The sequence below is a fragment of the Leucoraja erinacea genome, chromosome 32 (genome assembly GCF_028641065.1).
Source record: "Leucoraja erinacea ecotype New England chromosome 32, Leri_hhj_1, whole genome shotgun sequence".
Lineage (NCBI taxonomy): Eukaryota > Metazoa > Chordata > Chondrichthyes > Rajiformes > Rajidae > Leucoraja > Leucoraja erinaceus.
This window is the reverse complement of record NC_073408.1, coordinates 20,419,146-20,444,505: the sequence shown is the minus strand read 5'-3', so window position 1 is coordinate 20,444,505 and position 25,360 is coordinate 20,419,146. Positions and strand designations below refer to the sequence as shown.

Below are 25,360 nucleotides of genomic sequence, written 5' to 3'. Positions count from 1 at the left end.
CTGAATTGTTAACAGCTCTTCTTTCCACAGACGCTGCCAGACCAACTGAGCATTTTATTTCAGATTTCCAGCATCTGCACTTGCTCGATTAACACTCAACGCAGTGTAACGAGAGAAGGATGATTGCGGCATACAAAGTATATGCATGACATCAATCCCAGCATTGGCTCCAGGTGTGATAGCAAGGGAATTACTCCGTCATTCCAGCCAGGAATAGGCCACTCTTTATATGCCGCAGAGCATATAACGCTAAGATCTTGATGGTTGACTGACTGACTGAGGGGAATTATGAGGTGGCAAAGTTACATGCCAGAGGGCTGCACCCAGAATGGAAAAGAACCACATCAAGTCATTTTAATTAAAAAATCTATTTTAACGCATCTGAGGCTGTTTTACAAGAGGAGGTTGTTGTGCTTTTGGACCTGCAGAGTCTGGGCAGAAGGCCAATCCAAAGCAGCCATCACCATACCATCAGGGATCCATCACGTTCATGTGGCAATGCTGTTATGGGATGATCTTTTAAGTGTTAAGGGGCTGTCCCACTTGGGCGACCTAATTGGCGAGTTTAGAAGAGTTTGAAAAAATGTCATGTGGAAGACCTCGTTCGACCTCCGTCGACTATGTTGAAGACTAGCTACCACTAGCTACCACTAGCTACAAAATTGGACACCGAATAGTGGAGAGTGAAGATGACTTCCTTCGATCTTCTTCGACCTCCCTTCAACTATGATGAAGACTATATACGACTACCCCCGATTATCTACGACTAATATGCCGACCTACTACGACTAAACCTACTAGTAAAAAAAGTATTGATTTTTTCCACGGTGACCTTTTTTTTACTCGCGGGCATTTTTTAACATATGGACATAAACGCCGCGACGTAGCTGAGGCCTCGAGTACACGGGGACCACTCTCGAGCATGGAGGAGTGTTACGTAGACCTCCTACGACCTCGTGTCGACCATGCTGCGAGTATGAGTCGAGGGCAAACTCGCCAGAACTCATGGATTAGGTCGCCCAAGTGGAACAGGCCCTTTACTCTTGCCATTTGGTCTCCAGTTATTTCAGTAGTAAGAGGTTGTGGAGGCCCATGATAGAGTGATGCAGCGTGGAAACAGGCCCTTCAGCCCAACTTGCCCACACCAGCCAACACGTCCCATCTACACTAGTCCCACCAGCCCATGTTTGATCCATATCCCCCCAAACCTGTCCTATCCATGTACCTGTCTAACTGTTTCTTAAACGTTAGGATAGTCCCAGCCTCAACTACCTCCTCTGGCAGTTTGTCCCATACACCCACCGCCCTTTGTGTGAAAAAGTTACCCCTCAGATTCCTATTTAACCTTTTCCCCTTCACCTTAAACCTATGTTCTCTGGTCCTTGATTCCTCTACTCTGGGCAAAAGACTCTGTGCATCTACCTGATCTATTCCTCGCATGATTTTATACATTAGTGTTCCTACTGTGCTCGTCACTCCCAGCCTGGATCACAAGAGCACCCTCCCTCCTGTTACATTCCTGCAGTTCCTCCCTCCACAAACCTCTGCACATCCCGAAGAGCCGTCCACACCAAAGACTTGATTCTAACTGTGCAGAAAGGAACTGCAGGTGCTGCAGGCACAAAGTGCTGGAGTAACTCAGCGGATCAAGCAGCATCCCTGGAGAGAAAGGATGGGCAGCGTTTCAGGTTGGGACCCTTCTTCAGACTGGAACCGCATCCGAAATCCGAAGAAAGGTCTCGACTTGAAACGTTACCCATCCTTATTCTCCAAAGATGTTGCCTGACCCTCTGAGTTACTGCAGCACTTTGTGTATGTCTTGGTTCTAACTGATCCCACCTGCAGGAAAGGAGTACTGGGTGGCATGGGATGTCTCCTTCAAACCCACTGTGTTAAGGGCCTGTCCCACTGTATGAGGTAATTCAAGAGTTCTCCCGAGTTTCCCCTGATTCAAACCCGGAGAATTACGGTAATAGTTCGTAGATACTCGGGGCTCTCGTGGACATTTTTCAACATGTTGAAAAAACCACGAGCTTACTGCTTTTCCCTAGTACCTGCCGTTAGCGTTACGAGCCACTAAGAGATGTCCCGAGCTCCGACGTACCCGCTACGTACATTCTACGTGCTTACCACGAGTTTGATTTTCTTTAAACTCGGGAGAGCTCTAGGGTAAACTCGTATAGTGAGACAGGCAACTTTACAGTCTCCCTCTGCATGATCTAAACGCATGCAGGAAGACAGACGGGTACGTCCAACAAATATGCGTACGTTGTCATGGCAACTTGTTTGCACCGAGGACTTGTTATTTTTGCACTTATATGCACTGGGTATTAATTTATTAGATATTGTCTGTTGTATTGAGTTTACAGGCCCGTTATGCTGCTGCAAGCAGGAATTTCACTGTTCCGTTGTCGGTACCAATGACAATAAACAACCCTTGACTCTTGCAATTGAAGTTGGCAAGTTGAGGTGTATTAGACACGTCAGCTTGCGCTCCGTCCGCCAAGGCCTGCAGGCTCTCCTGATTGCTATCCATTGTAACTCCCCATCCCCTCATACTGACCTTTCTGTCCTGGGCCTCCTCCACTGCCGGAGGCAACTCCAAGGCTACACACAAAGTGGAGGAACAGCACTTCACGTTCTGCTTGTGTAGCTTACAACCCATGACCAATGAAGTTTCCAATTTTAAGTACGCCTCCAGCACGCCTCCCCCCTCCACCTGGACTCCCACCTATTTCTACCCATCCTCTCCCATTTCCACCTACATTTCTTCCCCTAGGTTCACAATGGCAACTCTTCAATCAATTGGTCTCAGACATTCTGTCTTTTCATCTCCGGTCTTGGTCCAACCACCTGCCTATCAAATAACCATCCTCCCTGGTCAACTCGTCCCTACCCACCTAAACCCTCATTCAGGCTGAAAATATGGCATTGGAGGGGGTTGAAGAACAGGAGGTGAGAGAAGGTGTGATCTCAACAGGGAAACAATATGGAGAACTATGGAACTTGTAAACAAATGGGGTGGAGAGGGAGAGGGCAAGGGGGCGGGGAGGGAAGTCGAAATTACTTAAAATTCAATGTTCATGCCGCATTCATCTTTACTGTGGAAGTGCGTGCACACGTTTCGGACGCCACTTGCTTCAAGAATGTTAAACAAGTTGTAGAATTTGTGCAAAGGTTGAGATAAACAGACTACAAACTCTCATGTAAATGTATTTCATGATGATTAAAGGTCTGTTCATGGCAGAATCCACGGGGGAATAAAATACTCCATTGGATAATACATTTCTTCCAAGGCCCCTGGAAAATCTATTTGCAGTGTGATTGAGAACATATTTAGTTACAGGCTGGAAATTACTTTATAAAACCAGGGTCTGGGATGATTGGCATACTGGAAGATGAGGCTATGTGCAGATGTATATATTCATACTGCACAGAAATAGGCCCTTTGGTCCAACTCATCCCTGCCAACCAAGATGCCCCAACTATGCTCATCATCTATGCTCATTTCCCCATGTTGGCCTAAATCCCTATAAACCATTCCCATCCATGTACATCTCCAGTTTTCTTTTACATGCTGTATAGTACTTGGCTTGGCTACTTCCTCTGGCAGCTCGTTCCATATCCCTACTGTCTTCAAAGGCAATCACTTGGGATGGAAGATGACTTATCTCCACTGTGGTTTTGTGGGTTTTGAGGTGATCAATGAGGCCAGTTTGGGAACTGCAAGCTCTTCCCCAGATGGGCCAGGAAGTAGCTGATGCTGTATGTGGGTTGGTAGATGAGATGAGATGACACTGGTCGGAGAGGCGGCTTTCCTCCGAGCAGCATCTCGACCTGTCCTCGCGGCCAAACATCGGGTCTGGAGCGGCATTTCCTGAGGGGACCGGCCAGAACCACGGCTTCGGTGGAGGCGCAGCCTTGGAGCGCTATCGCGGAGCAGATGATGCCTTGCCCGGGTCTCCGCGCTGGAATGCTGGGACCGCTGATGAAAATATCGTGATGCTGCGGGACTGTGGAGCGGCCAGCCACGGGCGGCAGCGCTGACTTCAACATCGGAAGTCTGGGATCTCCCGCTGAGATCGTCAGTGGTGGAGCTCCATCCAGCTCGGCCTGTCGGCTTCGGAAGCCGCGGTCTCCGGTAAGAAAGCGGCCGTTCCAGGCGTCCCAAGCCGCTGAGAGGATTCTCCCGACGCTGGAGCACCATCACCCGGCGAAGAAGGGCCTGAAACATCGGACCGCCGTAGCGGCGACTGCGGAGACCTCAATAGGCCCGACTATGTGTGGACAAGGGGATGGGGACTGGACTTAGTGCCTTCCCTCACAGTGGGAACCATTGTGGGAGGATGTTTTTATGTTTTATATTAAATTCTTCTTTAATGCTATGTTGTATTCTTATTAGTGTTGCTGCAATGGCAACTTGAATTTCACTACACCAATTGGTGTATGTGACAATAAATGAACCTTTGAACCTTTGAACCTTTGAAGACGGATAGAGTGGATGCGGAGAGGATGTTTCCACTAATGGGGGAGTCAAGGACTAGAGGTCATAGCCACAGAATCAAAGGACATTTTTTCAGGAAGGAAATGAGGAGAAATTTCTTTAGAGCGTGGTGAATCTGTGGAATTCTTTGCCACAGAAGGATATATGCAAGGCAGAGATAGATAGATTCTTGATTAGAATGGATGGCAGAGGTTATGGGGAGAAGGCAGGAGAATGGGATTAGGAGGGAGAGATAGATCAGCCATGATTGAATGGCGGAGTAGACATGATAGGTCAAATGGGCTAATTCTGCTCCTATCACATGATCTTATGAACTCCTTAACCAATGCAAAATGCACCGTGGCTGCCCCACAACACCTTCTATTCATGCCTGCCATCTTGTGAAGCCAAGGGTGACAGAAACATGCAAGTCAGCTCATTGGCCTCAAAGCCAGACGCCAACCCAGCCTCGATATATCCCTAACTTTCTTGTAGAAACAAAGAACTGCAGATGCTGGTTTATACCAAAAATAGACACAAAGCGCTGGGGTAACTCAACGGGTCAGGCAACATCTCTGGAGAAAAAGGATGGGTGATGTTTTAGGTCGGGACCCTTCATGGAGGAAAGGTCCCCCTCCAGAAATATCACCCATCCTTTTTCTCCAGAGATGCTGCCTCACCCGCTGAGTTACTCCAGCACTTTGCACTTATCTTCCCTATCTATCTTCCTAGTAACTGGCTCAAAGACTGAGAGGTCCATTCCCACAGTCATGGTGGGTGGCTACAACAATTGATTTCAGGACTTAGATTCAGGACTTCTGCGTTTGTCCATGTGTGTACAGAGGTCCACTCTGTGGGTGAATGTTTACAGTTCTGTTGGCTGGAGCCTATGAACAAGGTGGATTTTTAATTGAGACAGGCGTATGGGGCAGGACATTGGGAGATTGGTCTCTTTGTTTGCCGTGGGTTGTTTTTAACTCCTGCAGGGAAAGAGGCTCGTGTTTAATGAGGATGTTGCCAGGTTTTGGCCACCATCTTACAGGAAACATGTTGTCAAGCTGGAAAGGGCGCAGAGAAGATTTACAAAGATGTTGATAGGACTCGGGGGGCCTGGGCTATAGGGAGAGGTTGAACAGGCTAGGACTTTATTCCCTGGAGCACAGGAGGATGAGGGGTGATCTCATAGAGGTGTATAAGATCATGAAGAGAATAGATAGGGCAAATGCACAGAGTCTTTTACCCAGAGTAAGGGAATCAAGAACCTGAGGACATCTGTTTATGATGAGGGGGGAAAGATTTAATAGGAACCTTTACACCAAGGGTGGTAGGTATTTGGAAATAGCTGCCGAAGGAGATAGTTGAGGCAGGCATTATCACAACATTTACAAAACGTTGGGGAAGGTGCATGAGTAGGATATGTTCAGTGTGATATGGGCTAAACGAGGCAGGTGGACAAGTGTAGATGGGGCAAGTTGGGCCGAAGAACCTGTTTCCACGCTGTATGACTCTATGACTCTATGTTTACTCTCTGCACCTGAGTCAGATCCTGAAATGCGGCTTTGCTCAAAGCTGGGCTGGTTTTGCAGATCTGGGCATTGCAGAAACTGCTATATTTCTTGCAGCCATTTTCATGTCCGCATCTGAGAAAAAAAACCCCTCCCATCATCGCACAAGATGCCCATTAACGCCGACAAACAAGTCCATTTCAGCTTGTGCATTCCTGTTTGTGTTGAGCCATATCCTTCTCCCTGACCCGGTGATGGAGTTCATACTTCCTTCTAACATGAAAACAATGCCGCGTTATGTTTCTCGTACAATCTTATCCCCAGAAAATAAGCAAAGGAAGTTGCTGAGCAATTAAAACCAGACTCCATTTTAATGCAAAACCATCAGGCCATCTGGTTTCCAGGCTGGACACAATGGCTTAAAGTTCTTGAACTGATGCTTTCAGCTGATGAGCAATGATCCAGGAGATGAACAAGGGACATCCTTTGTTCATTGTTCTCCCTTGCAGATGTAGTTTCATTTTTTGCTGCTTGGCACACTTCAAAAAGAAATTCTATCTGCACGAAGAAAGATGCGGTTGATTCTTCCCGATATCTCAGCCTCACTGTCCGCATTTATCAACCACTCTCTCTCAGTCCGTCTCTATCTCCTTTTCACTGTGTCCCTTACCCCTTGTCTCATGAGCAAGGCCAACAAGGTGGCAGTGTCCGAACTTCTTGACGGGCTGCAGTCTGTGTGGTGATCATGGATTTTGATGCAATGGCAATGAAGGCAACGCAATGATGCAAGTGGCAGAGAGTTCCAGTAATGGGAAAGTCTAGAACCAGAGGGCACAGCGTCAAAATGAAAGGACGTACCTTCGGAATGGAAATGAGGAGGATGTTATTAAGCCAAAGCCAAATGAATCTGTGGAATTCATTGCCGCAGACGGCTGTGGATGCCCAGTCATTGGATATTTTGAAGCAGGGAACGGGAAGTTATGGGAAGAAGACCAAAGAATGGGAATGAGAGGGAAAGATAGATCAGCCATGATTGAATGGCAGAGTAAACTCAATGGGCTGAAGGGATTTATTCTAACCCTACGTCTTATTGGCTTGTGGTGATGATGAGGCATAAATTGGAAGTCCCCATTCACAACGTTCTTGGGGTTGCACTAAAAAAATTATGTATGGGAACATTGTTCTAGTGCAATATCCCCATACACCTCAGTCATGCTGAGCAATGATAATCTCCCTAGCAAATTCTACCAGGCACTTGACTGGACTAACCATGACATGGGATCGGAGGCAGGGTATTCTGCAGCAGAATCTCACAGGCTCACCTCCCCACCATTCCCCCTTAAGACACATCGCATCATAGTTATAGAGTCTTGGTTAAGTTCTGCAGAGCATCTTAAATATATTGCACCCATCAGCACGGTGGAAGGAATGGTGGAAGATAATGAAGAGAATCTCTATTTAAGTTTTAAATTAAATAAAGCAGTAGAGCTGCTGCCTTACAGCGCCAGAGACCCGGGTCCGATCCTGCTGCTGTCTGTACGGAGTTTGTACGTTCTCCCCGTGACCACGTGGCTTTTCTCTGGGTTCTCCTGTTTCATCTCAACTCCAAAGTGGTACAGGTTTGTACGTCTCGACCCGTAACGTCGCCCATTCAGTCTGAAGGAGGGTCTCGACCCGAAACGTCACCCATTCCTTTTCTTCAAAGAAGCTGCCTCGCCCGCTGAGTTACTCCAGCATTTTGTGTCTACCTCAGGTTTGTAGGGTGATTGCCTTTGGCAACAATTGAAAATTGTCCCTAGTGTGAGAGAGGTATGTGGGCGGAGATCGCTGGTCGGCATGGACTCGGTGGGCTGAAGGACCTGTTTCCACATTGTATCTCTAAGCTAAACTAAATTAAAATAAAATAAAATAAACACTGCAATACTTCTGGGGAAGGTGACCGGAAGTGCTATTGGAAAGGATTTGTAGACGGGACCCAAAGATAATGAAGGAACAGCATTGTGGATCACGTGTGGCTTAGATGGGAACATTCAGACTGGTGTTCCCATGTATTGGCTTTCCTTGCCCTCCAAGGTTGTTTAGAGAGTTGGTGTCAGAGTAGCCTGGGCAAGGATTGGAGAGCATTTTGTACCTGGTACACACTGCACCCATGGTGCTCCGGTGGTGAAGATAGTCAATATTTAGGGTGATGGATGATTGCCAATCTAGGGAGCTGCTTTAACTGGGTGGCGTTTAGCTTTTGAAGAATCGCTGACTTCATTTATCCAGGAAAACATAGAGTGTTCCATTGTTGAACTGTTGAATTAAGTGTCCATTAAAAGATCTGTTAGTCCTGGATGGCTTCGAAATGTATTGCATCAACCTTCTGATGAGTGGACAGGAAAGGTTTAGAGAGATGTGTCAAATACGGGCAAATGGGACTGGATCAGATGGATAACTGGTCAGCATGGATGAGTTGGGGTGAAGGGCTGTATGACATGGTGACTTTAGATTTTAGATTTTAGAGATACAGCGTGGAAACAGGCCCTTCAGCCCACCGAGTCCGCGCTGCCCTGCGATCACCCCATACCCAAGTACACACAAAGGATAATTTACAATTTTATCATAGCCAATTAGCCTACTGTACATACCTGCACACCGTTGGAATGTGGGAGGAAACTGGAGCTCCAGGAGAAAACCTACGCAGGTCACGGGGAGACTGGATACAGACATCGCCCATTGTCAGGATCGAACCCGGGGCTCTGGCGCTGGAAGGCAGGAATTCTACTGCTGAGCCACAATGCCAACCAAATGAAGCCGTGTCTCAAATGGGTGGCGGTGAGCAACACATGGGTCAACAACACATCCCTCTGACCATATTGTCGGGTAAGTGGTGCATGACATTGGGTGTTCATAAGTTCATGTCATAGGAGCAGAATTAGGCCATCGGCCCATCAAGTCTACTCCGCCATTCATATCTTTCCATTTCAACCCCAGTGTCCTGCCTTCTTCCCATAACCCCTCACCCCCGTACTAATGAAGAACCAATCAATCTACACCTTAAAAATATCAATTGATGGCCTACAGAGCCTTCTGTTGCATTGATTTAACAGATTCACCACCCTCAGACTAAAGTGGTTCCTCCTCATCTTCTAAAGGAACGTCCTTTTATTCTGAGGCTGTGCCCTCTGGTCCTAGACTCTCCCACTAGTGGAAACATCTCCTCTCTATCCAGGCCTTTCGCTATTCGGTAAGTTTCAATGAAGTCACCCCCTCATCCTTGTAAACTCCAGCCAGTACAGGCCCAGTGACTTCAAACATTCTTCAAACATTCTTCAAACATTCTTCATATGTTAACTCAATCATCCCTCTAGTAAACCTCCTCTGGACCCTCTCCAGAGCCAGCACATCCTTTCTCAGATAAGGGGCCCAAACTGCTTACAATACTCCAAATGTGGCTGACCTGTGCCTTACAAAGCCTCAGCATTACATTCCTGTTTTTATATGCTAGTCATTTCAAAATAAATGCTAGCATGGCATTTACCTTCCTTATTACCGTTGACTTGAAAATTTACCTTTGAGGAATCCTGCACCAGCACTCCCCGGTCCTTTTGCACCTCTGATTTCTGAATTCTCTCCCCATTTAGGTGGCACCAGTCCCAGTGTGGTGACCTGTTGTTTGTGGGGGTGCTGCGAGAGCGGGCCTGGTATGGGAGAGGGAGAAGGGGCAAAGAACAAGGGGGGGGCTGGCGGGGGGGGAGGGGGGGAGAGGGGGGAGGGGAGGGAGGGGGAAGAACAAGGGGGACTTGGCGCTGGATATTTTGTAACATTGTAAGCACCCTTTATGTAGCGACTATTTACATACCTTGGATGTACAAGCGTGTTTCACCGTGACTCGCACATGTGACAATAAAGTATTCATTTTACTTCGGAGTCACGTGAGTGACTACGTGAAGACCCCGTCCAGTACGCATGCGTGTCATATCATCTATCGCATTGCGTGACGACTGGCAGGATGAACGTGATTCTCCTGCCAGCAACAGACCTGAGGAAAGTTTCTTTATAAACTTTCAGGCTTAAATCTTCTTGCAGGAACCTCTACTCAGAGGTCCTGCTAAAAGTCCGGGGCGAATTCGGGACGGAGGGGAGACCCCAGTCACGAACTTCAGGGAACCCCGATCACGGGGAATCCCGCCCACGGACCTAGGCGCTCGGAAGACTGCGGGAATGCGAGGAGCGGGAATGCAGGAAGCGAGCGACGGCAAATTCACCTTTGAGCCGCTGGCGGTAGAACCAGTGGCTTCATATTGGTGCCTGACAACCCGCTGCGTAGACTGCGGGATGCGAGGAGCGATGGCAGTAAGTCACCTACTGTGCCGCTGGCAGATAAACCAGTGGCTTCATATACCCTACCCCCCCCCCCGACTTTGTAAATCGTGGCTATCCCTTTTATAGGGATAGTGGCTATCCCTTCTTCCATTTGGCCTCAATAGACGGGTCTTGCAAAATTCAGCAAGATTCCCGCTTCCGGGTTTTCATAGTGCCTGCCTGGGTTATACACCTATGGCTCCTGCTGAGGCGAAAAATGAACATAAAACCTTACATGGTTAATTCTGGATAAAAAGATGCTGGTTCAGTTGTGATGTTGAAACCATCCTCTGCATGATATAATCAATTCATAGACTTACAGACTGTGAGAGATCGTTTCTGCGGCTCGGGTTGTCAAACCATAAGCGTTAAGAGTGCTCATTACAGATTGCAGGGATAGCACCAAATAGCAGCAATCTGCATAGGAGATGGGAAGCATTGTTTATGCTTCCTTATGTTTAACTCGGCACGGATGACTGACACAAATTCAGTTTTATTCGATTATAACATTAAGTTAATATTCCATTACTGTGCGTGAAGTACCTCCTCACCATTTGGGTGCTGAGAACATAAACCACTCTGTCCGGTCTCACCCTCTGACATCCAGAATATGAAGGTATCATCAGCTTAAAACCTCCCAGGCTTAGGGACGCACAGATATGGTTGTTAACATTGTACTACGTCACTTCACCGATGGGCACCAGCAACATCCCTGTCCATGGTCATACTCGTGTACTAATGATTACGCCATGGCGCTGAGTACAGCGCTACGGGTCCAGCCATTGCTACACTGGATAGGATGATCATATCTGCGGGCTATAATAACATGTTTTGTTCATGATTAATCAAGCAGATTAGACAGGGACACAAGACCAAACTAGATGTTGCATATCCCGTGGACCTTGGGTTGCGTGTGATCACGCATCTACACCAGTATGTCAAGGTTCCTAAGAGCCTTATAGACTGACAGCAATATTATTAGTTACATAAAATCTTTTTAGAAGGAATCACTACGAACCTTCATCAGATGGTTATATGGGTCTGGCATATACAGGAGTGTACATTGACATTGAGTCTCACTCCACCAGGACCGCTATATCTCAGCAGCAGGGATGGACCACATCCTAGCGGTTGCAGGATGGTCAAACTATTGATCTGTCCAAATATTCAGAATAAACCTATTGCCAGATCAGGGGTATTTGCTATGTTAGGTATGGTTCATACTTCCTCCAGGTTGACTATTGCCATTATTATTCATTAATAGCATCAACATGTCTATATCTATGTCATGTCTGAATGCATTCTTAATGTTCACTCATCATTGGCCTACTGATGCAGTGTATGACGCCTGGACTCGGTTCCACGGCATGAAATCACAGAGCTTTAAAATCTTCACGTAGTCACTCACGTGACTCCGAAGTAAAATAGTAAGATTAAATGAGAACTTACCAGTTTGAAGTTTGATCTTTATTTTATGAGGAGTAACATTGAGGGATTACGTGCCCTCCACTCCCAGCCCTCTATCATAAAGTTCAACTGGTATTATGGTTCTCTTATCTTACTATGTTCAGTTCAATAACTGTTATCTGTGATTTCACACCGCTGCTTTGAAGATTGACACGCATGCGTACTGGACGGGGTCTTCACGTAATCCCTCAACGTTACGCCTCATAAAATAAAGATCAAACTTCAAACTGGTAAATTCTCATTTAATCTTACTATTAATTCATTCATTCATTCAGTTCCCTCCCCTTTACTTGCAGTCTGAAGAAGAACATCACCCATCCTTTTTCTCCAGAGATGCTGCCTGACCCAGTGACTTACTCTAGCACGCTGTGCTTATATTCAACCCGGAAGAAGCCCATTCCCTCTCTATTCCCATCCCCTCTACAGGACCATATATCCCTTGAAGCTCTCTACAACATCATCATAGACCTACCTTTGCATTAAATGCTTACCAGTTACGATTTTGCGATATAGCCGGATATATAGAGAGATATAGAACAATGATGGAGAGATATAGAACAAGTGAATGAAAGATATGAATGATATGCAAACATTTACTTTTTTGCATATCTTTCATTAATTTGTTCCATATCGCTCTATATCACTGTATATGTCTATCGTTTCCCTTTCCCCTGACTCTCAGTCTGAATAAGGGTTTTAACCTGAGTTGTCTCCTATTCCTTTACTCCAAAGATGCTGCCTGTCCTGCTGAGTTACTCCAGCTTTTTGTGTCTATCTTTGGTTTAAACCAGCAGTTCCTTCCTACACGTTAAGTGTCTGAGTTGATTTAAATCCTTGCATAAGTTATAGCGATGAGGTGTTGTATGTAACAGCTACTCACATATTTATGAGAGACGGCCTGAGATTTTTATTTGAGGAGGGGATCAGCTGTTCGAAGAGCTATTTCGACGAGAAGCCTTGCGGAAAATATGAAAGATGGGGTCTGCAAATTTGACGTCCCTTCCTCAGACTCTGAGTTAGAATCTGAGGAAGGGTCTCGACCCGCAACGCTACCCATTCCTTCTATCCAGGGATGTTGCCTGAGCCGCTGAGTTACTCCAATGTTTTGTGTCTAACTCTGAAGAGAAGTGAGTTTAAAGGTGAACGAGTGTCGGGTTATGAATGGGGTGCTGGTTCTGGTGATCTGAAAAGACAGCGTTCGGAGCCAGCATTCCCAGGAAAGTGAAGAAACATCCGTCTGTATCTCATTTCAGAGAATGGAATTACCCTTGTGGCTTTGACCTTCTTTAAGAATCTACAGGGAGCATTGAGCATGAATTGCGCCCTCTGACCTGCTAGTCTTATGGCTCCTGCAGTTGCTAGCAGTCATTCATCAATGTCAAGTGGGCCTCAGTGATCATGTTATTCCTTCTTGCCGTTGTTCCCTGTGTATTAATAAGAGATTATGCTGAATAGTTTGACTCCTCGGTGCTTTTGAGTGTGGTGCCAGGTATTACAGCGCAAAATCTCGTCAAGGCCTTGTTAATGGCCACCATCAAGATAATGGCACGATATATCAAAGTGTTGTTTTAGCTACAAGGTCCCAGCTTCATTTAGCAAAGTCTGCGGCAGAGATCAGTTTGTTCCTCAGCAAACAGCTCGGCAACACTGCAAGTCTTCTCTCCTATCCAAGGGGTCAAGACCCGAAACGTCACCCATTCCGTCTCTCCAGAGATGTTGCCTGTCCCGCTGAGTTACTCCAGCATTTTGTGTCTGGTCTCGATGGAATTCAGTTTAAAGGAGACTCAAGAGACTGCTGGGGCAGCACGGTGGTGCAGCGGTAGAGTTGCTGCCTTACATCACTTGCTGCGCCAGAGACCCGGGTTGATCCTGACCACAGGTGCTGTCTGTATGGAGTTTGTACATTCTCCCCGTGACCTGCCTGGGTTTTCTCCAAGATCTTCGGTTTCCTCCCATACTTCAAAGATGTGCAGGTATATAGGTGAATTGGCTTGGTATAAGTGTATATTGTCCCTGGTGTGTATAAGATGGTGTCGGTTTGCGGGGGTTGCTGGTCGGTGGGGACCCGGTGGGCCAAAGGGCCTGTTTCTGTGCTGTATCTCTAAACTAAATCACTAAACTAAACTAAGATGCTGAAATCTAGAGCAAAGCACAAAGTGCTGGGGGAATTCTGCAGGTCAGGCAGTACCTGTGGAGGGAATGGACAGACGGCCGTAGATTTTTAGTGATACAGCATGGAAACAGGCCCTTTGGCCCATCAAGCCCATGCCAGCCAGTGATCCCCGTACACTAGCATTATCCTACACCTTAGGGACAATTTACAATTTACAGAAGCCAATTAATCTACAAACCTGGGTCTTTGGGGTGTGGGAGGAAACTGGAGCACCCGGAGAAAATCCAGGCGGTCACAGGGAGAACGTGCAAACTTCGTACAAAACGCACCCGTAATCAGAATTGAACCTGGGTCTCTGGCACTGTGAGGCAGCAACTCTACTGATGTGCCACCGTGCCTCAACACGTTTCAAGTCTGAAGAAGGTGGAGGCAGGTTCGTTTTTATCATTTAAAAATAAATTGGATATGTATATGGACGGGAAAGGAATGGAGGGTTATGGTCTGAGTGCAGGTAGATGAGACTAGTTGAGAGTAAGTATTCAGCATGGACTAGAAGGGCCGAGATGGCCTGTTTCCGTGCTGTAATTGTTATATGGTTATATGGTTATAAGAAGAATCCCGACCCAAAAGATCATCTGTCCATTCCCTCCACAGATGCTGCCTGACCTGTTGAGTCTCCCCACCAATTTGTGTTTTGGTGAAAGGAGTTTAGATATATTGAATAAGTCATAGAAACAGGTCTTCGGCCCATCATGTCCATGCTAACCATTTTGCCCATTTCTACTTATTCTTTTTTGGCTGCACATGGTACATAAATCTTCTATTCCTTAACTAATTGCCTGTCTAAACATCTCTTAAACATGGTGATTGTGTTTGAGTCCACCACCTCCTCTGGCAGTGAATTCTTCCACACAGCCATCAGGCTATTAAACAAAACTCTGAACATTAATTAGTCCATTGCACTTTATCTGCTTATTTATGTGTGTGTATATATATATATGCAATGGTCGATGGTCACACTGATCTGTTCTGTATTTATTAATGCCTACTATATTCTGTTGTGCTGAAGCAAAGCCAGAATTGTATTGTCCTATCTGGGACACATGACAATAAACTCTCTTGAATCTTGAATCTTGAATTCCAGATATCAATAAAAACTTTCCCTCAGGTCCTCTTTAAATCTCCTCCTTCTCACCTGAAACCTATGCCCTCTTGTATTTAACATTCTGACCATAAGCAAAAAGATTCTGACTATGTGCGACCCACATCTCCCACGGTCTTACAGACTTCTATCAGGTCACACCTCCGCCTCCTTAGCTCCAGGTAAAACAAGCCCAGGGTTCCAATCTCTCTCTGCAACTACAGGCCTCGTACACACCAACATCCTGGTGAAACTCCATGACAACTGCATTCTTCAAGTCAACAGCAATCATCAGTAGAGAAAGAAACTCAAATGCTCTGTCTTGTTCCAACCTGACACGTGGCGCAGCGGTAAAGGTGCTGCCTTACGAGCACCAGAGACCCGGGTTCGATCCTGACTACTAGTGCTGTCTGTACAAAGTTTGTACGTTCTCCCCGTGACCAGCATGGGTTTTTTTTTCCAAGACCTTCGGTTTCCACCCATGAAATGTCCCTCGTGCATGTAGGATAGTGTTAATGTGTGGGGAGCGGTGGTCGGTGCGGACTCGGTGGGCCAAAGGGCCTGTTTCCGCGCTGTATCTCTAAACTAAACTAAACTAAACACTCTGGTTGCATTCTCACAGGGTAAGAGGCCCAAATATTATAACAGAATCTTGCACCTCATATTTTGTTTGCGCAGCATACAACCCAACAGTAATATTGAAGGTTACACAAAAAAGCTTGATTTTTCTAACTTCAAGTAACCCTTCTATGAATATTGATTTTTCTAAATTCAAGTAACCCTTCCACCCCTTCTCTTGCCCACCCCTTGTTGTCCTACTGGTGTCACCGTCATCCTGCTGAGTTTCACTGTTTGTATCCACTCGTTATCACCTTCTCCACAGCCAACAATGGACCATTGTGGGCTCCACAATTCCTTGATCATCGTTGTGGGCTTTGATTTGTCCTTTTGCATACCTTTCATTTATTTGTTCCTTGTATCTATTCATGCCTCTACTTTCCATGTCCCCTGACTGTCAGTCTGATGAAGGGGCTCGACCTGAAACTTCACCTCTTCCTTCTCTCCAGGGATGCTGCCTGACCCGCTGAGTTACTCCAGCATTTTGTGTCTATCAAGCTGTGGTTCATCTTTGGTGCAAAGCATCGTTTTCTAAAACTGTGGAAGAGGTAAAGGTAACAGTTCCAGGTTGATTCCACCAAACAGATGCTTACGATTTGGTCCATTTTGTCAATGTTCAGCACAACACGTTTTTGGTTGTTAAAGAATTGCAACAGGATCTTGATCAGGTGGGCTGAGGAATGGTTGATATGTGGAGAAGAGTTCAATGTAGGGAAGTAGGGTGGGAAGCCTTACCAGGGCTCCATCACCATCATCGGTGGTCACTCGAAATGAGTATGACTGTCCTCTCCTCTCCATAGGGTCGTCCACTTGTGGGTCCGCAGATGTCTGTAGAGGCCAATCCACGATCCGCGATCCACACACCTTGGGCAGTGGAGACTGGCAGCAGTTGGTAGTCGTCGAGCCCCCTTCTCTCTCTACTTATGGTGCTGGTGTTTGGCTCTGCGACACAGCGTAATCTCTCATTCCCTCTTATCCCCATTCTCCTACCCCTGCCCCCTGCCACCCTTAACCCTAAACAAGGATCCGTCAATCTCCGCCTTACAAATACCCAATGATGGCCTCCGCAGCCGTCTGTGGCAATGAATTCCACAGATTCACCGCCCTTTAACTAAAGAAATTCTTCCTCATCTCCTTCCTAAAGGTACGTCCTTTTATTCTGAGGCTGTGCCCTCTGGTTCTGGACTCTCCCACTAGTGGAAACATCCCCTCCACATCCACTCTATCCAGGCCTTTCGCTATTCGGTAAGCTTCAACGAGGTTCCCCCTCATCCTTCTAAACTCAAGGGACATGCAGATAAGTTTGAAGAATGTAACATGATCATCTCTGTGAAGTTAACTAGAGTTGGCTCACAATATGGAATAATTGCTGCTCGACGGAATGTATAGTGAGTGGAAGCTTGGGTCACCAGCCAGTGGATCAACCCTCAGTCCAGATGACCCCTTTGCCTCTCAGTGTCATGGCAGCCTGGAGATTTCAATCCGGAACAACTCCATTTGCTGAAAACTATCCACGGAGATTCCCATGGTCATGCTTAGCTCTCAAGATCCGAAACATATGCACCATTTAGTTCCTTCTCTGTAATCTCCATAAAATCTATGGCCTTGCAGAAAGAGAGTGCCGTGCTGCTGCCTATAAATCATGGTGCCCCACTGTCTCGACTGGATGGAACAGAAATGCTGCATCCCTATTGAAACAGAAGAGGGGAAGATCTCGCCAGGACCCAAGCAATTTTTTAATCCTCAGTTACATCAACAAAATAGATTAGCCCCAGGCCATCAGGGAGTTCCACGTCTATAAATTGTCTCTCGTGTTTCCTGCCTCAAGAAAAACATATGTACATCATTGCTGTAAAATGATTAGAGAAACACTGAGGCCAGGTGAGTGCAAAGATTTTGTTATTTCCTTGTAAACCTCAGTCTTGGTACTCATCCATCACTTGGCCCCGACTCTCCTTTCCTTCTGTGTACGAAGGAACTGCAGATGCTGGTTTGCACCGAAGACAGACACAAAATGTTGGAGTAACTCAGCGGGTCAGACAGCATCTCTGAAGAAGGATCTCAACACGATGCGGGGGTGGGAGATTGCAACCTTCACGTGGTCCGCCCTGTTTCGACAAATGCAATCAAACTGGGGTACACAATCAAGTAAGGTCAAATAGAACAAGTTGTCCTACGCCATACGCAAGAAGAAGAAGAACACGATACGTCACCTATTCCTTTTCTCCACAGATGTTGCCTGACCCATTGAGTTACTCCAGCACTTTGTACCTGTCTCCTTTCCTTCTGAATGATATGAGGATCTTGAACACTGAACAACGCTATCTATCACCTCAGCGACCAAGTTAGGTTAAGTTAGAAGGACACGTTTAATCATGGATCCACACAGAGCCACAAATGTAACAAAGTCTTTGACTTTTAACCCAAATGAATAGGGAACAGTTCTGGCCTCTACTCAGCCCGTTGCAAAGTGATGCCTTTTGGGAACTTCAAAAAGTTCATACGTTCATAAGCCATAGGAGCAGAATTAGTCCATTCAGCCCATCAAGTCTACTCTGCCATTTAATCATGGCTAATCTATCTTTCCCTCTCAACCATATTCTCCCACCCTTCGCCCCATAACCCATGACCTCTTCAACCAGACTTGAACCAGGCCTGTACATACACAGTAAATAGCAGAAGGATTTTTTATTGAACAGTGAGATCTTGCAGTACAAAATATACAGATCGCTGAAAGTGCCAGACAGACAAAGTGGTGAAGTAGGTATATGATTAAGTGTTTAAGATGGAACTGCAGATGCCTAAAAATATCTGAAGAAGGGGTTCGAACCGATACGTTGCCTATTTCATTCGCTCCATAGATGCTGAGTTTCTCCAGCATTTATGTCCAAGAAGGTATATGAGATGTCTTCATTGCCGAATATATTGGGTACATTGCTGCCCTTCTGTTGGATGTCACTCTGCAAACACATTTTTAAATACACTTTTTAAAAATGTTAAACCCTATCTTACTGAATTTTCCAGTGAATCCAGTAAGATTAAAGCAAGAGCAGGAACTGGTGGTGGTGAGTTTAATGGGAACGTTGGAAGCGGAGCCTCAGCCAGTTGAAAGGCAGTGTGGCAACTAAGACTCTGGTGAGAGCAAATAAATGTGGGAACAGTGGTCCTAGTGAGATGAAAGGGAGTACAGGAACCTGAGCCCCAGTGAGTTGGAACAGAGCATGGCTAATGTCAACAGTTGAGCCTAAAGGAATAAAAGTCACAAATAAAGGGACATAATTATAAAATAACAGATAAAATGGAAGTACGTATAAATTACTATTTACAGAGGGTAGTGAGTTCCTGGAATTCTATACCCCAGATGTATGCGGGGTTTAGACCAATAGAACTATTGAGGGTCATGGGGAACAGGCACAGAATTGGAGTTAAGGCCAGTTTAGATCAGCCATGATTATGTTGAATTGCCAGAGCAGGCTTGAGGGGCCGAGAGGCCTGCTCCTACTCCTCTTCATTTGTGTTCTTCCATTCTATTGTTATCTTCTAACTTTTATCAGGTGTATGGGATCTTGAGTGGCTGTCCATGCGGTTCCCGAAGGTTGCAGGTGGTTTCCGGAGGTTGCAGGTAGTGGAAGCAGGTAGGGAGACTGACAAAAACCTCCAGGAACCTCCGGGAATCGCACGGAAACCTTGGGTGGGGCGCAAAGTCTCCAGATGTTTCTGTTCAGGTTTCCTAAGTGGGACAGGGGCATTATTAAGGAACAACAAGGAGTTCTCCTGATGCTCTGGTTTCTACATCAGAGTTAGCAGAAACTAAACCCAGCAGCCATTTTATTTTCTGCAAGGTGGACCTTACTTTGTGTAAACCAGCACCTGGGTTTCTGTAACAATGGTGTGGATCAGTGAAGGGTTTGAGTCTGAGTGCAAGCACCCCATAGATGGAAGCTATCTGGCCAACCTGCAAATCCTTGACTCGTATTACCTCAAGTTGAGGTGTTGAAACAAAGATAGGGTGGAAATCTTCAAAGTATTTAAAGATCAAAGTAAAGACTTGCTGAGCAAGTCCCGTATTCCCGTAACCCCGCTCTGCTCAGAGTTCTGTGCAAAGGGTGCAAGAGTTCGAACGATTCGCCAAACATATTGAAATGACTCTTTCCGACAATATGCATAATGATTTTATTTTCTGTTTTTGAAGTATCCAGTGGAGCAAAGTACCAGATGCTTCCTGAATATCCTTCGAATTATTGGCCTCTCTTTCCCTTTAAAGTTATTTTAAACAAAAGCACATTTTCTCCTCCCAGCAATTCGTCGCTGGACTAACAGATGCTGCATGCCGTTTGCAGGAGGTGGGAGGGAGGGGTTGCGGTGAGGTAAGGAGAGAAGCTTGAGTCAATGGGGTGTCTTTACCAAACTGTGGGTGCTGTCCGTGCGGAGTTTGTACGTTCTCCCTGTGACTGCGTGGGTTTTCTTCGGGTGCTCCGTTTTCCTCCCACACTCTAAAGATGTCCAGGTTTGTAGGTTAATTGGTTTATGTAAATTGTCCCTAGCGCTTAGGGTAGAACTGGTGTACAGGGTGGTCGCTGGTCCACGCTGCATCTCTAAAAACTAAAAAACTAAAAATTAAATATAGGAAACATCACTAGCCCATCACTGTACACAGAGGAGACTGTCACCAGGCACAGAGCTGCACTCTGCCACTGGATACAGAGGATGCAGTGTCTGTCTGCCACTGGATACAGAGGAAACTGCCCCTGATAGTCACTGGGTACAGAGAACATCCAGTAGGGATAGGCCATTTAGGACTAAGAAGAGGAAAAACCTTTCCCCCCAGAGAGTTGCGAATCTGTGGAATTCTCTGCCACAGAAGGCAGTGGACACCAATTCACTGGATATATTCAAGACAGAGTTAGATAGAGCTCTTGGGGCTAACAGAATCAAGGGATATGGGGAGAAAGCAGGAATGGGGTACTGATTCTGGATGACCAGCCATGATCATATTGAATGGCGGTGCAGGCTCAAAGGGCCGAATGGCCTGCTCCTGTACCTACTTGCTATGTTTCTATCTCTCTAACACTGGGCATATAGGAAACTTCATCAGCCTGTCACCAGATACACAGGGCACTGCACCCGTCTGTCCATGCATACAGCAGATACTCCACCCCCTCTGACACTGGGTACACAGAAAGCTGCCCTGGTGGTCACTGGGTACAGAGGACACTGTGGCCAATTGTCATTGGATACAGAGGGAACCAGCACCCGACCATCACTGGGTACAGAGCACTGCATCACCCTCACTGGATACAGAGTAAACTGCGCCCCTCTGTCAGTGGGCCGGGGCGGAAATCCCGGGAGAGGACAGGGGGGACATGCCCCCCCCCCCCCCCCCCCCCCCCCCCGCATGTTATGAGAGGAGGGGGACGATCCCCCTCCTATGATTTGTAATCTGTATTTTAAAATCCTATTAAAAATCTCCGCTTTCCACGAGACAGTGGGGGTGGGACTGATGATCGAGGGCGCCGATTGGACGAGAGACTCGTCGGCAAGCAGTGGGCGGGACATGATGATTCAGCACAATCATTGAAGGAGGGAGGTGTCAGTCAGAGGCGGAAGTAGGGGGGGGGTGGGTCTGAGTATAGAGCGCGGTGATTGGAAGAGGGAGACGTCCGTGGAACAAAGATCATAGAGCGGAGCTTGAATCGGCCCGTTCGCGGGGCTTTTCATCGCCCGGCTCGGCGAGGCCGGCCGTGGGATTTTCCACCGCCCCGCGGTCAAATTGATGCGTCGAGGCGATCGAGGCTCCCGATGTTGAAGCCCCCGCGAACGGGCCGATTGGAGCCCCACGGTTTGGGGCGAACTAAATTGTGTCCCCACCCCCCCCCATGCCTGGTGGGTACGAATGACACTGCGTCAGCCTCTAACTAGATACAGAGGGAGCTGTGCCAGTCTATCCCCTGCCGCTGGATACTGGATACTGGATACAGAGGAAACTGCCCATGATAGCCACTGGAGAGAGAGCACACTGCGTATGTAGGAAATTTCACCAGTGTGCCCGGATACAGGCACATTGGATGCACCATTGAAAGCATTTTATCGCGATGTATCACAGCTTGGTTTGGGAACAGCTCCATCCAAGACCGCAAGAAATTGCAGTAAATTGTGGACGCAGCCAAGACCATCACACAAACCAACCTCCCTTCCATTGACTCGATCAATACCCCACGCTGCCTCGGCAAGGCCAGCAGCATAATCAAGGATGAGTCTCACCCTGGCCACTCCCTCTTCTCCCCTCTCCCATCAGGCAAAATGTATAGAAGTGGGAAAACGCACACCTCCAGATTCAGGGACAGTTTCTTTTCAACTGTTATCAGGCAACAGAACCATCCTAACACAACTAGAGACTAGTGCTGAACTACTAACTACTTCATTGGTGACCCTCGGATTAGCTTTGATCAGACTTTACTGGCTTTACCTTGTTCTAAATGTTATTCCCTTATTGTACATCTATACACTGTGAATGGCTCGATTGCAATCATGTATAGTCTTTCCACTGTCTGGGATAACACGAAACAAAAGCTTTTCACTGTACCTCGGTACACGTGACAATCAACTGAAACTGAACTGCGCGGGTCTGCCACTGGGGGCAGGGGGCGATGCAGTGGCCCGTCGCTGTGCACACGGATGTGACTACCAGAGCGAAATGCCCTTCTGCAGTGAATAGCCCAGTGGCAGTAACAGTCAGCTGGAGAAAGCTGCTGGTTCACCCACACTCTGCCACGCTCTGCCCCTTTGCTGGGGTTATGTCCGTGCCCGGGTGTTACTAGAGAGGGACTAGGCGCTGTCCACGGGCACCCTGGGGGATTTCTGAGACCATTGGGCACCGCGGGGGGGGGGGGGGGGGGGGGGGGGTGGGGTGGAATGTCTCCTCAATAAGGATGGGGAATTAGTAATTTAATTCAAGAATATTTGCTTTACTCTGTATTATGGTAGTGGGATTGCTTATACACAATAGACAATAGGTGCAGGAGTAGACCATTCGGCCATTCGGCCCTTCGAGCCTGCACCGCCATTCAATGTGATCATGGCTGATCATCCACAATCAGTACCCCGTTCCTGCCTTCTACCCATATCCCCTGACTCCGCTACCTTTAAGAGCCCTATCTAGCTCTCTCTTGAAAGTATCCAGAGAACCGGCCTCTTTGCAGTACTGTGCATATCATTTTTGTAAATAATTGATTTAAATTATTTTTGGTTAAAATAAACCACTCTGCCCTGCTCAGCTTGGAGCTCATCTCTCCTTCCAGCTGGAGAGGAAACCTCAGCCACCAGCCCGTCCCCATGTGTTTGTCCATTGTAAATTCACATCTGTTTTTGAACAGTCTCATTAGGCTCCAAATCACCATGTCTAAACAGATTGCAGAGTGCCAGGGGCCTGGGGATGTAATGATGATCTAACCCTGAGGCTTTGATGTAAATAGAGCCCTGCGACTTTCAAAAGCCTATTATTCAAAATATTGAAACGAGACAAATTGAATAATTGATCTACTTCCCATCACTAAGAAGTTTATTTAGAAACGTTTAAACCCATTTACTTGGACACTTTATTATTATGCTGCTGATATGTGGATGCTCCATTGATTTATCATCTCCCCAACCAAATGGTTCCTCTGGAATACTCCAAGCAATCTGTACCAAGTTTCTTCCCCCCAATATATCGAAACTGGTGACGGACACAAAATGCTGGAGTAATTCAATTTCAGTTTCAGTTTAGTTTACTATCACAAGTACCGAGGTACAGTGAAAAGCTTTTGTTGCATGCTAACCAGTCCGCAGAAAGACATGATTACAATCGAGCCATCCACAGTGTACAGATACATGATAAGGGAATAACGTTTAGTGCAAGGAAAAGCCAGCAAAGTCCGATCAAAGATAGTCCGAGGGTAACTGACGAGGTGGATAGTAGTTCAGGATTGTTCTCTGGTTGAGGTAAGATAATTCATTTGCCACAGCGGGTCAGGCAGCATCTCTGGAGAAACGGAATAGGTGAAGATTCGGGTCGAGACCCTTCTTCAGACTGAGACACACAGGGGAGAAGGAAACTAGAGGTATGAAAATGTAGAAAGAACAAAAGAATGAAGGGTATGGAAAGAACAAATCAAAGCCAGCAACGATGATCAAGGAAAGGTGGAGCCCACAATGGTCCATTGTTGGCTGTGAAACTGGTGATAATGAGTGGATACAAACTAAACAGGAGAACAGGGAGGGACGGAGAGAGAGGGAACGCAAGGGTTACTAGAAATATTGTATTATTGAAATATTCTAAACATGACCAAGCAAAATATGAAGTTCTGTTCCCTCAGTTTGCGTTTGGCCTCACTCTGACAGTGGAGGAGGTTCACAACACAAAGGTCAGTGTGGGAATGGGAAGGGGAGTTAAAGTGTTTGGCAACCGGGATATCGCGTAGGCCAAGGCGGGCAGAGGGAAGGTGGATTGAGTTTCAGCCAAGTTTCCTCGCAAGCTTCCAGACACCGTCTTGTACTCTGAGGCTAAAACTCTGACATAGAATATGGAAAGTGGAACAGAATAGTACAAAACAGGCCCGTTGGCCCATAAATGCAAACTCAGCATGATCAGCTGCTAATTCCACTAACATCTTACCTAAACAAGTTTGTTGCACTCAATTAAAGCAACCCACAGTGGCACAGTTAGTAGAGTCGTTCCAGTTTGATCTTAACCTCCGTTGTAGCCTGTATGTGGAAAAAAGATACAGTGCTGGAATAACTCAGTGGGTTAGGCCACATCTCTGGAGATGATGGAACATGGATAGTTTACGTTTCGGTTCAGGACCCTTCTTCACACTCGAAACGTCACCTATCCACGTTCTCCACCCCCTTACCGCCCCCCCCTCCTCACCTGTATCAAGCTATGTCTTGCCGGGATTTACAGATTTCTCTTCCCCCTCGTCCACCACACCTACCACAATCAGCCTGAAGAAGAATCTTAACCCTAAACGCCGCCTAGCCGATCCCTGCACAGATGCTGCCCGACCCACTGACTTATGCCAACATTTTGTGCTTTGATAAAGATAGTGAGATATATGGAGGGAGGAATACAGAAACAGGGGAAGAGAAAGGTGACGCACAAAGAAAATAATAATAATAATAATAATAATAATAATAATAATAATAATAATAATAATAATAATAATAATAATAAATACTTTATTGATCCCCTCAGGGAAATTCAGATGTCCAGAAGTCACCAACCAACAACCCCACGCATTCAGAACAAACGCAGACAAAAAAATACATAAAATACAATATGGACAATACCTGAGAGCAATAAATACTTAAAAGACCAATAATTAACAATTAAAAATGCAAAAGCATCCCCCTACAGTCCAGCGGTCCGTATTATAAAATCTAATGGCTGCAGGGGTGAAGGATCTCGAAAACGTAGCGATCTAGAGGCAAACAAACGCAGGGAGCGACCGACACAGAAGGGAGAGAGACAGTCAAATGTGGAGAGAAACAGAGGGATGGGATGAAAGAAAATGTTTTAAAGAGACAGAGTGAGTGAGAGGGAAGGACAGAGGGATATAGGGAGAGATATAGAGACTGACAGACAGAAAGTGATCCAGGCAGATAAACATCAAGGCATGCTTCAGAAAGCAATTGCAATAAAGCAAAGA

At 46.5% G+C, this 25,360-nt stretch overlaps 1 long non-coding RNA gene across 1 annotated transcript; it reads right to left on the bottom strand.

The window, feature by feature from the left end:
• Nucleotides 1-18,208: 18,208 nt before the first annotated feature.
• LOC129712435 (uncharacterized) lies at nt 18,209-24,418 on the bottom strand. The gene is made up of 3 exons (XR_008726056.1): nt 24,328-24,418; nt 20,079-20,276; nt 18,209-18,634 (listed from the first exon to the last, which is right to left on the bottom strand). It is a non-coding gene; the product is annotated as an uncharacterized LOC129712435 (long non-coding RNA).
• Between the last annotated feature and the right edge of the window lie 942 nt (nt 24,419-25,360).